Raw genomic sequence first — 22,535 nt, 5'->3', positions numbered from 1 at the left:
TGAACTAGATGCTCGAAATAATTTTCAGGAAACACCTGGCGTGTGAAAATTATCTCCCGTCTTTCGCTATTTCCAGTGCGGCACCTGAGGATGGACTTATTGCAGTCCGAAACCGATCGTGTGAAAATAAAGTGATTTACAACTGAAACGGTATTTTCAACCTCTGCTATTTTATTCAGATTGACATGAATGAGCCCCACCGATACTAACTCAAAGGAATCGTCGACTTCCATTTCGCTGCAAGATAAACTACATCTGACAGCAACAAACACGCCAACGCCAACTGTATTTAGCCTGTCCTTTCTGAACACCGTTAAGTTCTTAGCAAAAGTTACGGCAGAACTTGGGTCATTACCGAGTTCAGTGCGTATAACGATTTCAGCAGCAATGCTTTGGTGCTCAGGTACTTTCGAAATACAGATACGACCATTTATATCTTTTATATCTCTGATTCCTAGATCTAAATTCTTCCTGTCTTCGACCTGCGCACTTTGAGACTGAAGCCCTTTCTGTGTTTTCCCGAGGCTCTCTAACCAAAAAAACCGCACAGTCCACGCCACACACACACCCTGCTACCCATGTAGCCGCCCCCTGGTTTGGTGGTTCTTTATATATTGGTTTTTATATATTATGAAAAGTTGAAGTTAATGTTATCTTGCCTGCTTCACAACTGGAAAATTATTTACGACAGCGACTCATTTGTGGTGCTTCTCGCAGCTAATTTGCCCAAAACTGTGTTTTTATAATAAAAGACGCTACATACATGTCTTCGTTCTCACTTCCCACGCACGGGATCCAGTGTTGGATTCCTGGCGGGCGGACCCGTGTCCACTACCGAGAATTTCGCGAAGCAGCCTTAGCGACCCTTTGACTCTTCCACCGCCGCCCTTCGGGGACAACCGCGTCGGCAACACGGCCTCCCGTCGTGCATAATGTTCCGCCCACCTCACAACGGGCGAAGGATCACTTGACCCGCGCCAACCGTCACAAATCGCCGGTGGGTACCACCGGCACTGAAGATTGTCCACCGTGATGTCATGATCCATTCATCCGTGTCGTCGTCGTCGTCCGACGATTCACCTGACCGCCTAGTAACTGATCCTTCTCGTAGTGAGGCGGCGAACACATCGGCTCTGTTTGACCACCACCCGGCTGTACCTGCACCTCTTCCTACGCCGTCCCGCCACCGTGGCGAGTCTTCTGGACACCTTGACCCGTCGGATAGTCCTCTGCCCGTCGCTCCAGACATTCCTCCGCCCCTGCCTGTGGACGCCATACCGGATGGTCCTGTGGATGAGGAAATGGCTCATGCTCCCGACCCTCCTTCTCAAGAGATCCCGTCAAGCCCTCTGAAGAAAGAGAAGATACCCCCCCCCCTCCCCCATTGTGGTATTTAATGTCTCTAATTATATGAAACTGAACACAGCTCCAGCGGCTCATTGTCGGCCAATTGAGAGCTGTTTACCAAAAAGATCATGTGAAATACCTGCTTGACAGTAGGGACGACTATCTTACGATTCTCGACTTCGTAAAATCAAAGGCGATGTCTTACTTTACCCACCAGACGTCGGGTAATCGCCGAACCAAAATCGTCATCAAGGACTTGCCACCAAAGGTTACGGCAGAGGACGTCAAGGAGGAACTGCTTCGACTCGAAGATCCTTTGGTCCACCAGTATAGCAAGAGGGATCCTGGGGCCAGGGCATTGATCCCCTGCCCTACCCACGTCGTCTCCCATTCCCGGAGGGAGGACATAGAGCGTATTTACCAAATCCACTATCTTCTGTACACGAAAGTCCGGACTAAATCTTACGAGGGCCGCAACGTGCACAGTCATCTGTCGCAAATGCCAACGTTTACGACATACTGGGAATTACTGCTCCCTGCTGTAGCAGTGTGTTAAGTGTGCTGGCCCACATCTAGTAGAGAACTGCACACTCTCTGCTTTGGAGAAAGCTACCTGTTCCAGATGTTTTGGAACGACTCACGATCCCTACCACATGGCATCCTGGAGGGGGTGCCCTGTTTACCAGAAGGCGCTGAAGTCTTCTTGTCCTCCCAAAAAGAAACCAAAAACAAATCGACCTCCCCCACCGCAACGGGAGATGGACAACTATCCTGTTTTGCAGGGTCAGCCTGGAGCACTGTCCTCAGCAGCCACTCTGGTGCCAGCCACTCAGGCACCATATGGTTCGATGGCTCCTGTGCCCCTCCCTGCCCAGACTCCCACGACATCCTTTGCTGCTGCAGCCCGGTCCCCTCCTCATTGTCTTCCATGACAGCTCCCACTGCTCACCAACAACAAGAGCCAGCTGAAGCTCCCTCCAGTCCATTTGTGGCTCTGTCCCAGGCCTCTGCCCCTACCCCCACTCTGTCTACTACTAAATCTGCACCTGCCCGCCATAGGGGCAAGCACACCACCTGGGACCCTCCCCCAGTGGTGGCTCCTTTTTCACGAACCCCCACATCCGGGCTGTTATTCGTGACACTGCTCAAAAAATCCGGCGGCCGGAGGACGGGCTCTCCTCGGTTATCGCCCTAGTGGAAGGGCTTAGTCAAATACTGCTGTAATGGCGAATGAACCTCCACACCACCACCAGGACCCTCGGTATCTTGTCACCTGCATTTTTAATGCCAATGGCATAAAACTCATCAAGACAGAATTGAACACCTTCCTCCATGACCAATGTGTGGATGTTTTACTGCTCACAAAAACACACTTCAAACCAGCAGACCATTTCTGCCTTCGCAACATGGTGTGTTACCGCTCTGACAGCCTCGACCGCTGTGGTGGAGGCACAGCTCTGTTCCTCAACAAAGCTCTTGTCGATACCCAAGAGATTCTCCAGCCAATGGAGCACATAGAGGCCACAGCAGTTACCATATCCACATGCCTTGGTGCCATCACCTCTGCAGCAGCGTGCTTGAGCCCAAACAAGCCACTGCTGGAAGCAGACCTCCGCACATTGTCATCCTTCGACAGGCTCATCATTGGGGCAGACCTCAATGCCAAGAACTCAGCTTGGCATTCTCACGTCTCTAACCCCAAAGGCCAGCTCCTCCTTGACCTGGAGGATACTTTAGCACTATCGGTCTATGGCCCCCACGAACCTACCCATATCCCAGTCCATACTAACTGCCATCCAGACGTTCTGTATGTGGCCATCTTCAAAAACATCACCACTAAGTTTTCACTGTAAATTCTCCACGAACAGACCTCTGACCATGAGCCAGTACTCTTGCGCTTCACCAATGCTGCCCTTTCATTTGATGTTTGTTCCACTGCGACCCTCACCAATTGGGACAAGTTTGCCCGGATACTTAATAACACCACCACTCAACACGACCTCGATTTGACAACACCAGCCAATATAGTCCGTGCTGTGGAATACCTTACCGCCAAAATACAGAAAGCAGTGAAACTCTCCACTGCACCTCAGAGTTTAACCCCCCTGGACGACTTGCCCACTCTGTTACGAGAGCTGAAGGTGCAAAAGAACCGCTACCGCCGGCGGTGGAAGCAGTTTCGTGATCCTCAGGACAAACGCCAAATGAGACGCCTCCAGCGCGAATTCTGTCACCACCTCGCCGACTGGAGGTCCGAACAATGGGAGGACAGGATGCCCGCTTTCCTGCTCCACCAAATATCTGACTGGGCTGTCATTGGCACCCTGCAGCGTTCTGTGCCAGCGACTGCCCTTCCTATTTGCACGGCAACAGGCTTGTCGTATGATACCCTCCAAATTGTGGAAACGCTGCCAGATGCGTTCGAGGCCCAAAACCACCCTCTTGTCCAGGCCCTTCCTCCGAACGAACTACAGGAAGAACATGAAGTCTTGACAGCAGTTGCTGCTTTCCGCAACCGCCCACCCCAGTCTGCTCCCCTTCTTACGTCCATGGCAGAAATTCAGTGTATCCTTCGATGGAAACGTGGCCGGTCGGCCCCTGGATTGGACGGAATTTTAAAACATCCTTGCCACCTTCCCCACACCACTCATCTTGTTCACCAAGATTTCAAACTTTTGTCTCACGTCCGGCCTTTTCCCCCCTCAGTGGAAATAAACCAAGCAGATTGCGATCCCCAAGAGGTTCAAGGATCCTACGGTCCCCACCAACAACAGGCCCATCGGCCTCCTAAATACTATGGCGACGGTCCTTGAATCTATGATCCTTCACCGGCTTTCCTAACCACTTGCGGCAGCTGGGACGATCCGTCCAGAACAGTTTGGATTCACTTCGCACCTCTCTGCTGAACTTCAGGTCCTACGGATCACTGAACACATCTGCAAAGGCTTCAATACCGCCAAGTCGACGGCTGCGGTTTTTCTGGACTTGCCAAACGCCTACGACAAGATCTGGAAAGACAACTTCGTACACAAGATGCTGACCCCTATACCGGATATTTATGTCAAGATCGTGGATGACTTCCTCCATGGTAGGACTTTCCTAGTGGCTCAACAGGGAATGCGTTCTGGCATTCGCCAATTGTCAGCAGTCACTCCGCAAGGATCGGTGCTATGTCCCATCCTTTTTAATATCTATGTAAATGAACAGCACTATACACCACTGGCCGCATTACTGATTTCCAATATTGGAAATAATAATTACTTTTATTGTTGCAAAGGAAGAACCACTAATCAGGAGAAGTCTCCTACATTTACATTTATTTCTACTTGTCAAAATTAGCGAATATGAAGATATCTATGGCGACTCTAGTCCGTTATCATTTAGAATTATGGCACTGACCTCTGCACCAATGTTCCCCTACAAAATTTGCATAAAGAAATTAATTTTACCGCTTAACGAATACAGGAGTGGGTACATATAAAAACTGACTGCACTTTTAAGTAAAATTTGATTTTATTAGCCTACATATTACATGACACTTAAACTTTTCGTGCTTCGTCACAGAATGGCTTCTTACAATACGAAGAAACAAAAGGCAAAAGAGAGATCTTTTGAAATAATAATAAAAAAAAAGCAATTACATTCGCAGATCATATTAACTTTTTACAGAGCCTTTGTTATGTTTCTGAGACAAGATAATATCTACATTTCGTTACGCCACCAGTTTTGGTACATAGTGTACCGCCACACTGCATGTGACGGACTCCTAACCTATTTAGAGGAACCCAAAACCCCACCAGCTTTGACGCTAGTTGAGTAAAACTGAAGTGATATCAGGTGTTCCCCAGGGAAGCGTCCTGGGACCTCTGCTGTTCCTGATCTATATAAATGACCTGGGTGACAATATGAGCAGTTCTCTTAGGTTGTTCGCAGATGGTGCTGTAATTTACCGTCTAGTAAGGTCATCCGAAGACCAGTATCAGTTGTAAAGCGATTTAGAAAAGATTGCTGTATGGTGTGGCAGGTGGAAGTTGACGCTAAATAACGAAAAGTGTGAGGTGATCCACATGAGTTCCAAAAGAAATCCGTTGGAATTCGATTGCTCGATAAACAGTACAGTTCTCAAGGCTGTCTATTCAACTAAGTACCTGGGTATTAAAATTACGAACAACTTCAGTTGGAAAGACCACATAGATAATATTGTGAGGAAGGCGAGCCAAAGGTTGCGTTTCATTGGCAGTACACTTAGAAGATGCAACAAGTCCACTAAAGAGACAGCTTACACTACACTCGTTCGTCCTCTGTTAGAATATTGCGGCGCGGTGTGGGATCCTTACCAGGTGGGATTGACGGAGGACTTCGAAAGGGTGCAAAAAAGGGCAGCTCGTTTTGTATCATCACGTAATAGGGGAGAGAGTGTGGCAGATATCATACGCGAGTTGGGATGGAAGTCATTAAGGCAAAGACGTTTTTCGTCGCGGCGAGATCAATTTACGAAATTTCAATCACCAACTTTCTCTTCCGAACGCGAAAATATTTTGTTGAGCCCAACCTACATAGGTAGGAATGATCATAAAAATAAAATAAGAGAAATCAGAGCTCGAACAGAAAGGTTTAGGTGTTCGTTCTTCCCGCGCGCTGTTCGGGAGTGGAATGGGAGAGAGACAGTATGATTCTGGTTCGATGAACCCTCTGCCAAGCACTCAAATGTGAACTGCAGAGTAATCATGTAGATGTAGATGTAGAGAAAGAGCTGATGCTCATGCTAACAGCTGAGTCTGGAAACAAATGTGCGTTCTCTCACACCCCACGATTTTAAATCATGTTTCTGATGTGTGGAGAAAAACAATTGTTGCAATGAACGTCACAACAATGTGATCAGCGAAGCGATCAGATTATGTATCGATTGTTTAAAATGGCCATGGACAAGAGGGTCAACCACTACCATAGTGCCTCTTGTTCCGACGTTCATTGTTAATAGTATCAGCAGTCATAGCCTTTAATGACAAATACCGTACCGTACTTTATCGGTCACCGTTACAGTGATGCCAAATATTAAACCATTAATCAGAGGAAGTGAAATAAATAAAGATATCAATACGAAAGGAGTAATTTGAGTAGAGTGGTATGAATTGTATGCGCCATTAATTTCAACTCTTGATCGAAGAAATGAAAGAAATATAGTTTATATTTTGCTCGTTCCTCGTGCTTCATAATGGTATTAGCAAGTACTAAAAGTTCAGCTGGTAAAAGAAAGTATTCAGAACGCAAGAAACGAAAATTTCAAGATGCGAAGAAAAACAAAGTTGGCCAATAGTTTGAAAGAAAATATCATGTAATATAATGAACCAAAAAAAACATTAACGCATAAGAAAGCTCTTTACCAGAAAGTAGCGGGTACTTTCTAAAACTTTACAGATGCAAATCTTGGTAACAGAAATGTAGTACCAAGATTGTTATGAAACAATACAACATCACCATTTTCAGATGGAACGAGTTACTGTTATCTTATCGTTGCTTAGGTTTTTCCTAATATTTCTGCATGGGGAATCGAGAAACACTCCTTCTAATTTGTGAAAAGTACAATTAAACCACATCACGTCCCAGACATCATTTAGGGCTCACACACAGTTGCTTAAAATGTTCCACAATTGCGTATTGCAGTGATACTGAAGAAACAATATTCTTGAAAGATATCGAAGTAACAACAATGAAAATTCGGTAATAATACACAAGTAATAATGGCTTAAGTTGGATGTATGTATTAACTTCGTTAATAAACTTGACTCTAACAGGAAACAGAGAAGTACAAACACGCATCTTGGAAGATGATGGGTGTTGAAGTAACAAGGAAGGTGAATGCTTTGTATCGCAGCCGAAAAAATACCATTTGCAAGTAAACATTAGATATTTCCTAAAATTGATCACTAGGCAGAACATGACGTTCTCTGCTCTTGTACTTACGCTGCAATACCCATACATTTTCCTTTTGACTTCGAGATTTTCGAGGCTGCAGAGTTTCATAAACTGACCAGCACGGTACAATAGCAGTCACAAAATCATAAATAATTTCCTCGGACTTCTGGAAATTAGCCGATGGACTGAAATGCAAAGACTGAATAAGAGAAAAGGGCTTGACAGAACTTTCTGTGGTCAGAAAGAACTCGGAAATTGAACCACCCACATTTAAAGCTGCTATTCAAGTACCTGCTGATAATTCGGTCGAGTAATTGAGCGCGGAGTTCGCTAATTCAAAACTGAGGACGAGGGGTTAATATTTAATTACGTCTCCGGCAAAACTGTGTGGACGATCTGGGGTAATGGTTTCCGACCCAGTTTCGCTTAAGCGGTGTAAAGAATAATGAAGTACATGGAGCTATTCACAGCTTTTTCCAGTACAAGAACAGGATTAACAATTTCTAAAATATTAAGGTGCGAGATTATTAATTTCTTGGCGTAACGCTTATCGAGGATTTTGTAAATGCTAAACACACCTGGTTCGAGAATAGACAAAAAAGTCTTGCATTTAAAATCCTTTTGTCTCCTTATCCTTAGATTACCCACTCTGATACTGGGAATAAATAGTTGACATGATGTGATTATAAGCTGTACATAGGATTCCATGATACGAGACTGATTATATAGCTAAATTCAACAAAAGTCTTGTTCTCAAAAGCTCTTCACATAGTTAACTAACGAATGTTAACGGCAACATATGGAGTCAGAAACTGGAGATCAGAATCCCTATATGTTTTGTTGCATTTTTACAGGTATACGATTAGCATGCACGCTCATGTCTAATGAGGCGATTAGTTATCAGAGATCAGAATCTCTATATGTATTGCTGAATTTCACAGGTACACGATTAGCATGCATGCTCATGTCTAATGATGTGTTTAGTTATCAGAGATCACAGTCTCTAAATGTCTTGTGGAATTTCACAGGCACACTATTTGCATGCACCCTCATGTCTGATGACGTGTTTAGTCATCAAAGTTAGTTTGCGTGATAAAGGATTGTATTTTAAACAGCGCTATCGCTTAGGAATGTTGTCGATATGTCTAGGAGTCTACGACTATTATTGCTTTTCACAGGAGAAACATCGTTATTGATTTAAATAAGGCTAAATTACACTTTCTTTCGGTTGACTGTGATGTTCCGTATGCATTATTCGATCGAAAGTGTGAGATTGGCCTCTAGATGTCGTGAGAGTCGGATCCGATAAAATAAAAATAGTCGTGAAGTATTGTATTGTGAGGAGAGAAGCAGGAACTCAGGAGAGGTGGGTGACTCCAAATATGGACTAGTCACTGGGTGATACCTCAACTAAAAAATCCATTAGGAACATTTTAACCTTCTCAAGCTGCATAATTGGACTGTTGGTGATGTGATTTTGAAGTGGAAACGCGAAGTAACATCCGCAAATAAACAAATACTCCACAGCCGACGTGATATCAGAGGAAGGACTCCTTCGCGCGTTCCAAACTGCAACCAGTTAGCACAATAACTGTGTGTAGGCAGTTGAAAAGAGTGGGTTAGATTTGTCGAGCAGATTGAGGTAGTGTAGAAAGCGGCGCCACTGGACAATGGATGACAGGAACGCAGAGATATGGAGTCTTACCGTGCGGCAATCGGATGATAGGGTTTGGGTTTGGCGGATTAGTACGTCACCTTTCATCGTGGATAGTGCCGACAGTGGGTGATAAAGAAGGTTGTATTTCGGTATGGGTGTGTTTCTCGCTGCTGGGGTGTGTGCTCTTATTTTTGTCAAGGAGATGCCAAATGCAGAAAGACAGAAACACATTTCAGAGCACTGTCTACTGTGTACCGTTGAGGAACAATTCGGAGACCTTGGATGACAATGCAGCCTGTTATAGTGTTTCCTATAAGGAATTGTTTTGTAGACAATAAAATTATTGAAAAAGAACTGGTCTGGCAAGATTTCCGACTGCCCAAATTGGAGCACTTTTGGGACGGGTTAGATCGTCGTCTTCGCTCCAGACGACAGCATGTGACTTCACTACTTTCTATGAGTTTAGCTTTTAAAGGACGGATTGGCTGCCACTCCTCCACAAACATTCAAACACCTCAGTGAATGTGTACCCAGCAAAGTTCAAGTTGTCAGAAAGGCGACTGGTGGACACCTACCATAATAATATTCAGTGACAGAGTCCAGGCTCTTTTCATCAGAGTGTAGCGCTGTTTCACGTGTATGTACTCCTTTAAGTACCGAAAACCGCTTAACTGATGATTATAAATTTTGGAACCAGGTCTGGAACATCATTTCTGGTTACTGTGCACCGAAATCAATTAATTCTTTCATGGGATGTTACAGATTTTCAAATTTGTCACTAAATTTCAGATTAATTTTATTAGTTATAGATGTACCACCAAAGGTGACATAAGAAAATTTGCGCCGGACATCTACAAATATTACGATTAAGTTGAATTGAATGAAAAAATTTCAAGTTTCAAACTGTGATTCTTCATCAAATGTAAAATTGTATATAAGGCGAAGACGGACCCGTAACGAAAATGACGACAGTCTGTGGCTTCTCTTTGTCCAGATTCTAAATCCTGCGCGGGAATCACAAGATGTGTGAGTACTGATGAATGACGTCGTAATATGTGAGAGGAAATAGATAGGTGTGTGAGCTACGGAAGACTGGGTCGGTTCAGGGAGCGTTCCCTGACAGCTAAAGTGGTAGGGTGACCGCTCGCGATTAGCGGCAGTGTGAGATCGAATCGCGGTCCGGCACACATCTTCATATGTCTCATTACGCAGATAATCTGCATCTGTTAATTGAATTTCACTGTTTAATAAGGTAGTTCGTCTACAAATATTGGAATCTAACAAATGTTATTTTTTACTCAGCTTAGAGAAATGATACACTACTGGCCATTAAAATTGCTACACCAAGAAGAAATGCAGAAGATAAACGGGTTTTCATTGGACAAATATATTATACTAGAATTGACATGTGATTACATTTTCACGCAATTTCATTCATAAATCCTGAGAAATCAGTACCCTAACAACCACCTCTGGCCGTAACAACAGCCTGGGCATTGAGTCAAACAGAGCTTGGATGGCGTGTACAGGTACAGCTGCCCATGCACCTTAAACACGATACCACCGTTCATCAACAGTAGTGACTGGCGTATTGTGACGAGCCAGTTGCTCGGCCACCATTGACCAGACGTTTTCAATTGGTGAGAGATCTGGAGAATCTGCTGACCAGGGCAGCAGTCGAACATTTTCTGTATCCAGAAAGGCCCGTACACGATCTGCAACATGCGGACGTGCTTTATTCTGCTGAAATGTAGGCTTTCACAGGGATCGAATGAAGGGTAGAGCCATGGGTCGTAAAACATCTAAAATGTAACGTCCACTGTTCAAAGTGCCGTCGATGCGAACAAGAGGTGACAGAGACGTGTAACCAATGGCATCCCATACCATCACGCCGGGTGATACACCAGTATGGCGATGACGAGTACACGCTTCCAATGTGCGTTCACCGCGATGTCGCCAAAAACGGATGCGACCATCATGATGCCGTAAACAGATCCTGGATTCATCCAAAAAAATGACGTTTTGCCATTCGTGCATCCAGGTTCGTCGTTGAGTACACCATCGCATGCGCTCTTTTCTGTGATGCAGCGTCAAGGGTAACCGCAGCCATGGTCTCCGAGCTGATAGTCCATGCTGCTGCAAACGTCATCTGTTCGTGCAGATGGTTGTTGTCTTGCAAACGTCCCCATCTGTTGACTCAGGGATCGAGACGTGGCTGCACGATCCGTTATAGCCATGCGGATATGATGCCTGTCATTTCTAGTGATACGAGGCCGTTGGGATCCAGCACGGCGTTCCGTATTACCCTCCTGAACCCACCGATTCCATATTCTGTTTACAGTCATTGGATCTCGACCAACGCGAGCAGCAATGTCGCGATATGATAAACCGCAATCGCGATAGGCTACAATCCGACCTTTTTCAAAGTCGGAAACGTGATGGTACGCATTTCTCCTCCTTACACGAGCCATCACAACAACGTTTCTCCAGGCTACGCCGATCAACTGCTGTTTGTGTATGAGAAATCGGTTGGAAACTCTCCTCATGTCAGCACGTTGTAGGTGTCGCCACCGGCGCCAACCTTGTGTGAATGCTCTGAAGAGCTAATATTTGCATACCACAGCTTCTTCTTCCTGCCGGTTAAATTTCGCGTCTGTAGCACGTCATCTTCGTGGTGTAGCAATTTTAATGGCCAGTAGTATAGGTAAACATGGGATCAAAGTTTTATGTCCTGTGCATGAATAAATCATTAGACATAGATTACAGGTTCGTATAGAGGAAGGAAGTCGCCTGGGTTCTTTCGGAGGGTACAGCTTACCATTGCCTTTGGCTTAAACCTCTGTGCCCAGATGGGGATTTGCACCAACGCCCACCAGGATGCGAGTACTGTTTCTTACCAGTGCCCTATCTTGCTCAGTGCGCTGTAATACCATGAGTAGGATTTATCTCCCCTCCAGTTACACAATTAAAGGCAAATAAATGAAAAGAGGTGAGCTTAAATGGCTTGTCACCTTTCACACCTACCATGCAATGGTTTCCAAGGATGGTGTCTTCGTGCAGAAATTAATACTCCTCTAGTTTAATGTGAGTGGAAAAATAGACAGTGACACCAATTTATGCTGAGTTTCTGCATTAACATATTTTACACCGTTAAGAAAATTTTTTCGTGGTTCATTTTTTGAATAGAGAGTCGTCACTCACATTTGACATAACCCGCCTCTTTCTGTGAGTTACGACATCAGTTTTGTTCGTCAATGCCAAAAACGACAATAAACTGCTGTCTTTATAATTTCACTAATTCGGTGTAGTCCAGGCGTAGTATCACTACCCACAAGGCACTTGAATAAGAAAGACATTGCTGTGTAAGATCCTCAGTCTCATTCACATACACGCAATAGATTTTCTTGTTCACAGACACAGTTTCATTACCTTTGGAAGATAGATTTCCGGGCCATCAACTATTTTAGCTGTTTTCATGTCTACCAACGTCCGGAGAAATACGCGGAGCCCTATGGCAAGACAGCATCCAGTTCATAGTGAATTTGTGCAATTTTGAGTATTAAAGATTATGTATAGCCGAAAAGGACGTATTTATTCCACATACTTTCTTCATAATGACATCAACGCCAGTGGTACATTAACCATCAATTTTCGTCTTTCCCATTAGTCCGGTTGCGTCCGTTAAGTACGCTTAAGAACATCAAGTGCAAAACGGGCTCAAGACTACCGGATCTGCCATCAAAAGCCTGTCATAAAATGTTCAATATGGATATACGAATGTGTTTTCAGTCTATCTGGATTGCAAAGCTTATAAGGGGATATCAATAAATTTTACTCGTGCGGAGCATATTAGTGAACAATTTTCAGTTACAATCAATGTAACCAGTGTTGGCTGTAGAGAATTTTGATTGCTGTACGTATGTCGAAACATTCTCAGTGCCATATGACTCATTAACTTTCTGTGAAAATACTGTGGTCTAACAATACTACTAAAAAAAGGAAGAGTAACATGTGGTAGTGCTATGAACACAACATGCTACACATCCAAATCATAAATACTTGTCCATAGCTCGTGGTCTCGAGGTCACGTTCTCGCTTCCCGAGCAGGGGGTCCCGGGTTCGATTCCCGGCGGGGTCAGGGATTTTCCCCTGCCTCGATATGACTGCGTGTTTGTGATGTCCTCATCATTTCATCATCATTCACGCAGGTGGAATATTGGACTGAGGAAAGGTTGGGAATTTGTACAGGTGCTGAAAACCGCGCAGTTGAGCGCCCCACAATCCAAACATCATCATCATCATCATAAATACTTGTACAAGTGCGAGTGAGAGAGAGAGAGAGAGAAAGAGAGAGAGGCAGAGAGAGGTAGAGAGAATCTCGGGGTACGCCACATAGTTAAAAAATAAAGCTGTAGCAAAGAACTGTGTAGCAGAAGGGCTTTGTCTGGACAATGAATGTGACCATTTGTTTCCACGGCAAAATACTCTTCACACTTACCACGAATGAGTTACCTATAAGTTCAGAGTATTTGTATATATACAAATTGGAAATGATCTAAAACGTCAAGAATCGGCATCCTAAAGTTGTTGTGTACTTATGGTGAGAGGGCTCAAAAACTTGTGTGGTACACCAACACTGGTTGTTATTTTATTTGCATCACGAATAGAAAAGAAATTTAAATGACATAACCGAAGCAAAATTTACTACAGTGCTGCTCATTAATAACCGCTCTGTAACCCACATTTATGGCAATACACTGTAAATATCTACCCTAACGTCTGTAGACACATTCAAAGAAAAAAAAAACGTTGAAATACGGGCGTGTGGTGCTTGTTTTGGGGGTTGGGTTTGGTTGTTTTGGGGAAGAGACCAAACAGTGTGGTCATCGGTCTCATTGGATCAGGGAAGGACAAGGAAGGAAGTCGGCCGTGCCCTTTCAGAGGAACCATCACGGCATTTTCCTGGAGCGATTTAGGGAAATTACGGAAAACCTGCCGGCCGCGGTGGCCACGCGGTTCTAGGCGCTGCAGTCCGGAACCGCGCGACTGCTACGGTCGCAGGTTCGAATCCTGCCTCGGGCATGGATGTGTGTAATGTCCTTAGGTTAGTTAGGTTTAAGTAGTTCTAAGTTCTAGGGGACTGATGACCTCAGATGTTAAGTCCCATAGTGCTCAGAGCCATATGAACCACTTCAACGGAATACCTAAATAAGGATGGCCGGACGTGGGATTGAACCGTCGTCCTGTGCGGCTGGTCCCGGCCGAGGTTCGAGTCCTCCCTCGGGCATGGGTGTGTGTGTTTGTCCTTCGGATAATTTAAGTTAAGTAGTGTGTAAGCTTGGGGAATGATGACCTTAGCAGTTGAGTCCCATAACCTTTCACACACATTTGAACATTTTTTGAACCGTCGTCCTCCCGAATGCGAGTCCAGTGTGCTTGTTCTGGATCTGAATTTGGTGCTATTTACTATGTCAGCCGAAAGCAGAACAGAAACAAAACTGACTGGTAGCAGCTGGGCCATTCGATGGCCGTACACACAGCTACACGCTTCGAATTTAAAAATAATTACTATGAACTTATACCCAGTTGAGTTCCATTAAAAATCCACAGTAAGATGAATAATGATAGAAATATATTGCAAAGACAACATTAGAAGAAGCAGCAAACATGACATACGTGTATATTGTTTCTATAATAGAAACGTACACGTAATCTGCAACGTAGCTGCCGGCCGGTGTGACCGAGCGGTTCTAGGCGCTACAGTCTGGATCCGAGCGACCGCTACGGTCGCAGGTTCGAATCCTGCCTCGGGCATGGATGTTTGTGATGTCCTCAGGTTAGTTAGGTTTAAGTAGTTATAAGTTCTAGGGGACTGATGACCTCAGAAGTTAAGTACCATGGGGCTCAGAGCCATTTGAACCATTTTTTTTGCAACGTAGCTTTGCACATTTACATCTGTTCGTACACTCTCGACAAAATGTAAAATAATTTAAGTGGTTACTGTATAAAGTTCTTTATTTTCGCTGCTAATGAAGCTGAAACTCCATACAGCCAGACAATTTACGTAGGCCATACATTCCCTCCATGTATATCGCCATAAATGGCACACGTAGTAACATTTAGTTGCAGCTTCAACTCGAATACTGCAGCAAATACTTAAGGTATAAAAACACACCTGAGTTCTTGGATATTATGAAACAAAAAACTAAAAAAAACTTCATTTCTGCAATGTTATTGTCTGTGAGTTTGGTTCAGTCTATTGCATCGAACGATGACAATACGATTGTATGTACCGAGCGAGGTGACGCAGTGGTCGGCACACTGGACTCGCATGCGGAAGAGCGGTGGTTCGAATTCCCAGAATTACATATTCCGTTCCATAAATCGCTTAAGACAAATACCAAAATGGTTCCTTTGAAAGGGCACGGCCAGTTTCCTTCCCTATCTTTCCTTAATCCGGGGGGCCGGCCGCTGTGGCCGTGAGGTTCTAGGCGCTTCAGTCTGGAACCGCGAGACCGCTACGGTCACAGGTTCGAATCCTGCCGCGGCCATGGATGTGCGTGATGTCCTTAGGTTAGTTAGGTTTAAGTAGTTCTAAGTTCTAGGGGACTGATGACCTCAGATGTTAAGTCCCATAGTGCTCAGATCAATTTGAACCATTTTTGAACCTTAATCCGGGCATTAAACACTTCCTTCCTTTTACACTGCATTCTTGTATGGGAACCTGCCAATACCTCTGATTGTTCGTTGCATCCTAGTTAACGAAATTCTCCGTTTCACCTCTTGATCGAAATCACGCCATGCATTTTATAGCGCAATCCGTCCGTTCGTTGCTACGGCACGTCAGGTTATTTTTGGAGCACAAATGCGAGGTGAAACTGTACTACTTCGTAGCATCTCAGAATTCTCGTGTTGCTCGCGGCTGTTCATTTTAAATTAATCTCATTATTGCGCTATTTAGGCGAGACACGTATTACACTCTTAAAGTTTCACTTGCTCCCCTGTATAGATTCCTGCAAGCAGTTTCAAGCTCTCATGGCAGTCATCGCATTCATGAGAGCTGTAAAAAAGTGGAGAAAGCTTTCACATAACCTCTTATGTAGTAAATATCAAATAAATAAATACATTAGAAAATAAGTATGATACCTGAAAAAACCATAACGTCCTAACAGTTAGTATCAGGCGGAGAGAAAAAGATGTAAGCGTGGAATCATGGAAATACTGGAGACAAAAATGTTACTGTTGACAAAACTAAGTTACATTCTAGAAGACAGGTTAACTCCCAGCGACAAACTTTCACATCAACATCGTTTGGTTGCAGATGACAAGCTACCTGCAGCAATAAACACACAAGTGATCCAGAAAATTCATCCACACCCAAATGTAAAGGTATTTACAAAAGGAAACGATCTGTTGTTTGAACTAAAAATGCACATAATTTTATAATCATGTTCACATTGCAGAATAAATAAAAACGAAAACCCACTGATGATGGCACAGGGGTGCCGAAACATCTTTGGGTACTGAGAAAAACGGTGTTTTGCATAACTGGTGGACCTGACATCCAACAATTTTAACTGCAAACACGGCCAATACAAGAAGCTGCAAATCAAAATGATGGATTTGAACTTTCCGTATGTGTATGTGGTGACGAATTGGTGATGTCGCAGCCATGCCTGCGTCGTTGTTCCTTTCAAAAAGAAAATAGCTTGAAATAATAAGAAAGATTCTTAAAATTCCCATTACAGAGACCAGCGCTTTAAAACAGCATGGGTTTCTTTTACTGTTATTAGAGAGTTCAGTATTTTATCCATCTTCAGCAACTTAATTTGTATTTATTGAACTAATCAGCAACCAGTTGCACAAAATAAATTTTATTTCCTTAACCAGTTTCAAGATGCGAATACCCTTTTTCTGAATATTATATCCATCGATTATTTGCGAGTGTTAAAAATAAGGTGCATGAAGCGTATTGCTATGGTCATGTGGTTCGCAGTGCCTGTACAAAAACTGAATAAGGCAGCCATACAACTTATATTAGTGACCCTTGTTTATTTCTTTTTATCCTCGAGAGAGTTTCAAAGAGTTAAATTAATCCATTATGTGTGTTTTGTAAGCCAGGTAAAATTTCTGAGTTACTGATACTCAAGGGAAGCTAAGTCAAACGGAAGTCTGTCTTATACAGCTTAATCAAAGCATCTGTAGAGATTCAATCAAGCAGTGGGCCTACAGAGTGCATGATTTGATATCTGTTGTTTTATTTCGTTGGCCTAATTCGCCATTCACTTCTCTCCCTTGGTGAAAGCTCACGGTATGTGGTGATACTATAATCTGAAGTCAGTAATTCTCGGATAAAGAAGAACGAGGGACTTTCGTCATATTACAAACAATTGCGCTACAGAAAGTTCTAATCCCGCTACATACATTACATTCATCTGGTAAGTCAAAGAACATTTACAATGCAAATGAAACTGTGCTCCAGAGGGTACGTAAATAAATTTTACTTGCTAACTCAGGCATGTGGTGAGTCGCATACATTCGTACCTTGGTGGGAGGCTCGCCGTAATATCAGGAGACACATAAGTTCTCATTATCGTAAATCCGGTCGGTCTCTTGCACGTTGCCGCTCCTGAGCCTCGGCGCTCACTTAGGTGTGGAACCTACTCTGCCAGCAAGTACTAACCCAGGACGTGTATGGTTCCCTGAATTCCTCCAAAGTGTGATTTGAACACAGAAAGTAATTACACTGGTATAATGAACAGTAACTCGTCAACGAAGTTCTAAAGTTTACAATGAAGCTCCCAGATAAGATACGAAATGAGAAGCAGCTGAAGGGGTTAAAAGAAGTATATGAAAAGCTCTTCTCAGAGGAAGAACCTGCCAGCAGATATTGCTATTGCACTCAGATACATTTAAATTTGTACGTCAAGGATGGAGCACATAGGCAAATTGGACAACAGGACAACACTTATCATCGTAACCAAGAAACATACGACAACGATTTTGTAGGTATTTGGTATTGGAAAAGGAAACCATTTAAACATAAAAGAGGAAAGGACGAAAGCCAGTACTTAACATGATGCGGGACTAATAGCGTAACACAAAAATATGACTATATTCATCGATATTTCATGGTCCTATATTCGAACGGCAGCACAACTCTTATTTGTTTACAACTGTTTGCTTAATCGCCAGGAACTGTAATGTTTGAATTATCACAGTGCTGCAGACTCCGTCAGGCAGTGAAATACAGCTTTCCGTTAACGAAATAAAAATTTCTGACTTGTTTTAAGAACTTTATTGTTTTGCACAACTAGGATCCGGTTGTACGGTTGTATGGATGTTTTTCAGTGTAGGATTGATTTCAGAGATGGCAAGCAGACTAAGACGAAAATTAGTTGTTAATCCATCGCTTCTCGATTTGAACTATAAAACTTACATCTGTTGACTATTTTGACACAGTTCTATTTCTGTTCTACAATTTCATGACATTTGTTATGATAACATTATTCCAAACGGGAACTGGCACAAAGCTATGTGCACAGGAGGGGATATTTATGTGAATACCCAAGGCACCTAGTTTCACTCCAAGGTAGAAAATGCAACATTATGTAAAAGGGGCGCAAAACGTAATTGTGTTGGCTCCAGGAATAGTAAGTGTCCTACACATATCTGTTTTTAATGTATAATATTGCTGGCAGATTCTATAATCTCCACCTTCTATGGTATTCCCGGAGCCTAGTGCAGCTTGACCTCACAATCTGTCCTATATAGAAAGACTGACACTTTTGATAGATGATCTTACTCCTACCTCCCATGACTGCACAACGTTTATCTTCTGAATTGCAGAAATATCTACATAATATCTTTGTGACGTAGAAAAGTAAATATATACCCACTTCCTTTGAAATGAAACTTATCCTGTTAGACATATTACACATGAAAGGTAACTGCACAATTTTCCCTTTGGTGTATCTACGTTTTTCACTGGGCAAAAAAGAGGGCTGCCTTGCTTCCTTAGTTTCTTATTGACGAAATTATGGATAGTGTTGAACCAGAATACTTTTTTTAATGTTACTGTTTTTGTTATGTTAACATCCTGACCATGTCCATGCTGAGACATGGGGATGCAAAGGAGACCGTTTAGTGGAATGCTGCATGATAGTGTCTTTGAGTTTAGAGGAGAATCTAGGATGAATGTGTGAGTAGAGGATTTTTCTGGTAAATTTTAATTTTTATCCAATCTGGGTCTGTGAGTTGATTTATAGGAAATTAATGGCCGAATTGTCTCCCACCATAGGACATTTCTTCTAGCAAGGGGGATAAAGGTGAGCCCATTGTCAGACTATATGACTGCTTGTAGTATAGCTATATAGCTAATTTTTCACGACCAATATGGAGGTGATAGGATTAGTGATTGGCTTTTGAGATGTGTTACGAATAAAACCATTTAGATCGCTAAAAGTATATTCATTTATTAAGAAGTTTCGACTTTATACTAAACGTTTCTGCTCAGTATCTGACACAAATTAATCACTGATGCCTCTGAAAGTATCCATCAGATACTTAATATATCTGTGGACACTAGAATCAAGGATGTTCATGCTGCAGTGATATAAATGATTGTGCCAGAGAAACCAAAAGTGCTCCTAAGTTATTTTTACACGCAGTAAGCGATACTAATTATTTCAGGTGTCTCATTTGCTCACCCGAAGACATTACAGGTTTGGGTGTGCATACAAATTGTTTCTATACATTGCTACAGTTTCAGTAACACCATACACCTCTTCATACACAATCCCCCCTCCTGCAACCACTACCACTTGGACCCGCCACCGGTTAAATTTTGATTAATAATCAGCATTGGAGGCCGAAGACTTCTGGCATAAAAAAACACCCTAATTCTGCCAACGGCCTTGTCAAAGATGGTGGGGGAGTGGACTGAGATTCTGGGCACTCTCTTGTCCTTGGGGTGGGAAACTGCCCCTAAAGGTGAGAGAATCGGCAATGATCAACGGCATGAGGAAGCCGATTGCAGTGGAAAGCATTGCTTGAAAGACATGTAACGTGTATCCAAAGGACATGTGGCTTGCAATTGAAAAAGTGCCATGATGACCTCTCCATTGTCAAAAGATTCCGGAATAGTCACCCATTCATGAGGAAACTGTCAATGGGCAGGTGACCATGAGAAAAGATTGAATAACCCACGAAAGGATAAAGTTCTAAGAATCGGAGCTTGGAATGTCAGAAGCTTGAACGTGGTAGGAAAGTTAGAAAATCTGAAAAGGGAAATGCAAAGCCTCAGTCTCCGGAGTCAGTGAAGTGAAGTGTAAAGAGGACTAGGATTTCTTTTCAGATGAGTACAGGATAATAGCAGCAAGCAGCAGAAAATGGTACAACAGGAGCAGGATTCGTTATGAATAGGAAGGTAGGACAAAGGTTGTTTTACTGTGAACAGTTCAGTGATAGGGGTGTTCTTATCAGAATCGACAGGAAACCAACACAGACAACGATACATCAGGTACATATCGGAAGCTGAAGATGAATAGATAGAGAAGGAATACGAGGATTTTCAATGATTAATACAGTGCGTAAAGGTAGATGAAAATCAAATAGCAATGGGATAAGGGAATGCAGTTGCAGTCGAAGTAGTGGAAGAAAATGTTACGGGAGAATATGGGCTTGGGACGTGGAATGAGAAAGAGTAATTGAGTTCTATAATAAATTTCAGCTAGTAATAGCGAATAATCTGTTCAAGAATCACAAGACGAAGAGATACACTTGGAAAAGGGTGGGTGGTACCTCAAGATTTCAGTTAGTTACATCTTGGTCGGACAGAGATTCCGAAAGCAGATACTGGACACCCAGAAGCAGATGTAGACTCTGATCACAGTATGGTGTGATGAAGAGTAGGCTCAAGTTTAAGAGATGAGTCAGGAAGAATCAATACGCAAAGAAGTGGAATACGAAAGTACTGAGGAATGACGAGTTTCGCTTGAAGTTCTCTAAGGTTGCTGATACAGCAATAAAGAATAGCTCAGTGGACAGCGCAGCTGAAGAGAAATAGCCATCTCTAAAAGCGGCTATCATGGAAGTTGGAAAGAGAAGCATAAGGACAAAGAAGGTAACTGCTAAAGAAACCATTGGTACAGAAGAAATACTTAAGTCGATCGACTGAAGGCGGAAGTACAAAAATTTCCAGGGAAATGCAGGAATATAGAAATACAAGCCGCTGATGAATGAGTAAATAAGAACTGCAGTGAAGTTAAGACGAACGAATGAAAAATGTGACTCAGCATATAGGAAAGTCAAAATACACTTCGGTGAAATTAAAAGCAAAGGTGGTAAGAAAGAGTACAACGGAAATTCCACTGTTAAATGCAGAGGAGAGAGCGGACGGGTGGAAAGAATACATTCATTGTCTCTATGAGTGGAAGATGTGAGTGGATAGAAGAAGAAACGGGAGCCGATTTAGCAGAGGTAGGGGATCCAGTATTAGAATTTAAGAGGGCTTTGGAGGGTTTACGATCAAACAAGGCAGAAGGGATGGATAACATTCGGTCAGAAGAGACTAGCAATAGAACGATTATTCACGTTGATGTGTGGAATGTATGAGTCAGCCTACATACCATCTGCCTTTCGGAAAAACATCATCCACAAATTCCGAAGACTGCAAGAGCCGATAAGTGCGAGAATTATCGCCCAATCAGCTTAAAAGCTCGTGTATCTAAGTTGCTGACTAGAATAATACAAAGAAGAACCGAAAAGAAAATTGAGGATGTGTTACTTGACGATCAGTTTGGCTTTGGAAAAGGTAAAGGCACGAGAGAGGCCGTTTTGACCATGCGGTTGAGAATGGAAGCAAAACTAAAAAAAAAAAAAAATCAAGGCACCTTCTTATGATTTGTCGACCTGGAAAAAGCGTTCGACAATATCAAATGGTGCGAGATATTCGAAATTCAGAGAAAATTAGAGGTAAGCTAAATAGAGAAAGAGGCAGGGGGGTTAGATAAAGTAAGTACAAGATCCAAGAGGGAATAATAAGAGTGGACACGAAGAACGATGTGCCTGGAATAAAATGGATGTGAGACAGGGATGTAGTCTTTCACCCCTATTGTTGAGTCTGTACATGGAAGAAACAATGATGGAAAAAATGTTTCGCGTATTTTATTGACATTCAAGTTGAAACGACATCAATACGATTGGCTGATGACATTGCTGCCCTGAGTGAAAATGAAGAAGGATTTCAGGATCTGCTGAATGGAATGAACGGCCTAATGAGTGCAGAATATGGACTGAGAGTTAATCGAAGAGAGATGGAAGTAATGAGAAGTAGCAATAATGAGAACAGCGAGAAACTTAACATCAGATCTGACGGTCGTGAAGTAGACGAGTTTAAGGAATACTGCTATCTAGACTGCATGATAACAAATGACGGACGGAGCAAGAGAGACATCTAAAGCAGAGTAGCACTGCCAAGAAGATCATTTCTGGCCAAGGGAAGTCTACTAGTCTCAAGCGTAGACCTTAATTTGAGGGTAAAGTGAATGAGAATGTACGTTTGGAACGCAGCAGGGTATGATTATGAAACATGGACTACTGGAAAACCGGAGCA

The 22,535-nt window shown here is 43.0% G+C and overlaps 1 protein-coding gene across 1 annotated transcript in view; it reads left to right on the top strand.

Moving 5' to 3' along the window:
- The window catches only part of LOC124606299 (beta-alanine transporter-like), a 489,380-nt gene that overhangs the window by 67,726 nt on the left and 399,119 nt on the right, over nt 1-22,535 (top strand). The window lies entirely within an intron of this gene.

The sequence above is a fragment of the Schistocerca americana genome, chromosome 3 (assembly GCF_021461395.2).
Source record: "Schistocerca americana isolate TAMUIC-IGC-003095 chromosome 3, iqSchAmer2.1, whole genome shotgun sequence".
Classification (NCBI taxonomy): Eukaryota; Metazoa; Arthropoda; class Insecta; order Orthoptera; family Acrididae; genus Schistocerca; species Schistocerca americana.
The sequence above is the reverse complement of the archived record's forward strand: the minus strand, read 5'-3'. Positions and strand labels throughout refer to the sequence as shown.